At 33.7% G+C, this 3,726-nt stretch overlaps 1 protein-coding gene across 1 annotated transcript in view; it reads left to right on the top strand.

The window, feature by feature from the left end:
- LOC107645464 (ent-copalyl diphosphate synthase, chloroplastic-like) overlaps positions 1-3,726 on the top strand; it is a 15,220-nt gene that overhangs the window by 8,311 nt on the left and 3,183 nt on the right. The gene's annotated exons all lie outside the window — the stretch shown is intronic.

Genomic DNA, 3,726 nt, shown 5'->3' with positions numbered 1-3,726 from the left:
GTATGTACAGTATCTCTTAGAGAAACAATTTTAATCAAGAAAATAATTTTACTGCACATATACTTTTGCTCATTTTATTATTTGTTTTTGAAGAAAATGGCAACGACATATAGTGAAGATGTTTGCCTTGCAGATAGTGCAAGTTCGCATATCATTCTCAAAAGTAATATATATTTTACTCATTTTGTACCAAAAGAAGAATATGTTAATACTATTATTGGCTCAGGCAATGTGATAGAAGGCTCCGGAAGAGCTATGATTTTGTTTATCGGAGAAACAAAATTCATAATAAATAATGCACTATTGTCTACCAAGTCTCTAAGGAACTTGTTGAGTTTTAAAGATATTCGCTGAAATGGATATCATATTAAAATAATGAATGAGGAAAATCATGAATACTTATGTATCACAACTCATGATTCAAACAAAAAGGTTATATTAAAAAAGTTGTCCTCACTTTCGTCTGGGTTATATTATACTAAAATTAGTACAATTGAATCACTTGCTATTGTAAACCCGAAGTTTACCAACCCAAATGAATTTATAATTTGGCATGATCGATTGGATCATCTGAGAACAACCATGACGATGCGGAGAATTATTGAAAATTCATATGGACATTCACTAAAAAACCAGAAGATTCTTAAATCTAGTGAATTTTGTTGTGCTACATGTTCTCAAGGAAAGCTAATTTTAAGGCCATTACCAGTAAAAATTGGATTTGAGTCCCCTAAATTCCTAGAAAGGATTCAAGGCGATATATGTGGACCTATTCATCCACCATGTGGATCTTTTAGATATTTTATACTCCTAATAGACGCATCTTCGATATGATCACATGTGTGCTTATTGTCTTCTCATAACCTGGCGTTTGCGAGATTGCTTGTTCAAATTATTCGATTCAAAGTACAGTTTCTAAAAAATCCAATCAAAGCAATTTGTCTTGATAATGTTGATGAATTTACTTCCCAAACCTTTGATGCTTATTGTATGGCTAACGGAATAAGCGTTTGAACATCCAATAGCTCATGTTCACACACAAAATGGGTTAGTAGAATCACTTATTAAATGCCTCCAATTAATTGCTAGACCCTTACTTATGAGAACAAATCTCCCAACCTCAGCTTGGGGCATGCTATTTTACATGCTGCAGCATTTATTCGTTTGAGTCCAATAAGTCACTATCAGTTCTCTCCTATGCAATTAGCTTTTGGCCAGCAACCAAATATTTTCTATTTAAGAACATTCGAGTGTGCGATATATGTTCCCATTGCACCACCTTCTCGCACCAAAACGAGACCCCAAATAAAATTGGAGATATATGTTGGATATGATTCTCCCTCCATAGTGAGGTATCTTGAGATACAAACAGGAGATGTGTTTAAAGCTCGATTTACAGATTGTCATTTTAATTAATTAAGATTTCTAACATTAGGAGAGGAGAATAAGCTTCTTGAAAAGGAACATAATTGGAATGTATCATCCTTAACACATTTAGATTCTCGATCAGGACAATGTGAACTAGAAGTTCAAAAGATCATACATTTGCAAAGAATAGCAAATGAATTGCCTTATGTATTTTCTGATACAAAGAGGATAACTAAATTTTATATACCAGTTGAAAATGTATCAATTCGAATTGGTGTCCCAATTGGACAAGTGGCCACTGAAAGAAATTCACGCCATAAGCATGGTAGACCTGTCGGTTCCAAAGACAAAAATTCTCAAAAAAGAAAAGAGGTAAATATTATTCCTGTTGAAAAAGATAAAGACATGATAAAGACACCTACAGATGTTCGAAATTCTGATATAGTTTTGACGCCAAAAGATGTTCAGGTACCTGAAAATTCTGAAAATGATGAGATCTCGATAAATTATATATTTACAGGAGAAAATAGGACCGAAATAAGACAATTGTCAATGAATATTTGCATATAATGTTGCATTAAATATCATACATGAAAGTAAGGATCTTGAGTCAAAAACAGTCGAAGAATGTCGACAAAGGAATTATATATTGGCCAAAATGGAAAGAAGCTACAAGGGCTGAGTTAGACTCACTTGCAAAATGTGAAGTCTTTGAACCTGTAGTGCGTACACCAGAAGATGTAAAACCTGTTGGATACATATGGGTATTTGTGAGAAAACAAAATGAGAAAAATGAAGTTGTACGCTACAAAGCTCAACTTGTGGCACAAGGTTTTTCACAAAATCCCGGTATAGATTATGAAGAAACATATTCCCCTGTAGTAGATGCATTAAAATTGCGTTATTTGGTCAGTTTATCCACATACCATAGACTACATATGCATTTAATGGATGTGGTAACAGCCTACTTATACGGATCATTAGATCGTGATATTTATATGAAAGTCCCTGAAGGATTAAAGATATCTAAATCATCCAATGAATATTCACAGGGGTTATACTCAATCAAATTGCAAAGATCTTTATATGGTCTAAAACAATTTGGACGAATGTGGTATAATCGTCTTACTGAGTATCTGGCCAAAAACAGATTCAAGAATGATGATATCTGCCCATGCTGAATTCATTATAATTGCTGTGTACGTTGATGATTTAAATATCATTGAAACTCTTGAAAAAATTCCAACAATTATAAAAACTCTAAAAGAAGAGTTTGAGATGAAAGATTTTGAAAAGACTAAATTTTGTCTCGGCCTGCAAATCGAGTATACAAAAAATAGGATCTTTATTCATCAAACAACATACACAAAAAAGATCTTGAAGAGATTTTATATGGATAAGTCACATTCATTAAGTACTCTAATGATCATAAGGTTTTTGGATGTGAAAAAGGATCAATTCCGTCCTAAAGAAGAAAATGAAGATATCTTTGGTTCTAAAGTACCATATCTTAGTGCCATTGGAGCGTTAATGTATCTTGCTAATAATACACGACCCGATATATCATTTGCTGTGAGATTAGCAAGGTATAGTTCCTCCTCAACCTGAAGGCATTGGAATGGAATCAAACAAATCTTTCGATATCCTCATGGAACGGTTGATATGGATTGTTTTATCCATATGGATCTAAGTCACAACTAGTTGGCTATGCAGATGCATGATACTTGTCTGACCCACACAAAGGGAGATCTCAAATAGGATATCTGTTCACATATGGTGGTACAGCTATATTCAAGGAGGTCCACGAAACAGACGATCGCAACAACATCTCCTAATCATGCTGAAATACTATCGATACATGAAGCTAATTGCGAGTGTTTTTAGCTCAGGAGTTTAATCCAATATATTCTATCATCATGTGGACTAACTGATAGAAAAATAGCTCCAACTGCTCTGTTTGAAGATAATACAGCATGCATTGCTCAACTTAAGGGTGGATACATCAAAGGTGGTAGAACAAAGTATATTTCTCCCAAATTCTTCTTCACTCATGATCTTCAAAATCAAGGAACAATTGATGTCCAACAGATCCGCCTAGCGATAATCTGGCAGATTTATTTACAAAGTCACTTCCAAAATACTCTTTTAAAAGATTGGTACATCAGATTGGGATGCGCCGATTTTGAGATATTAAATAATGTCGACAAGATGGAGAGACTGTACTCTTTTTTCTTGGTCAGGTCTTTTTTCATTAGATTTTTCTTGACAAGATTTTTAATGAGGCAGTCCCCATCACAAAGAATATTGTACTATTTTTCCTTCACTAAAATTTTTTCGCATTGAATTTTTTTCAGTAAA

Source organism: Arachis ipaensis, chromosome B01 (genome assembly GCF_000816755.2).
Source record: "Arachis ipaensis cultivar K30076 chromosome B01, Araip1.1, whole genome shotgun sequence".
NCBI classification, from domain to species: domain Eukaryota; kingdom Viridiplantae; phylum Streptophyta; class Magnoliopsida; order Fabales; family Fabaceae; genus Arachis; species Arachis ipaensis.
The sequence above is the reverse complement of the archived record's forward strand: the minus strand, read 5'-3'. Positions and strand labels throughout refer to the sequence as shown.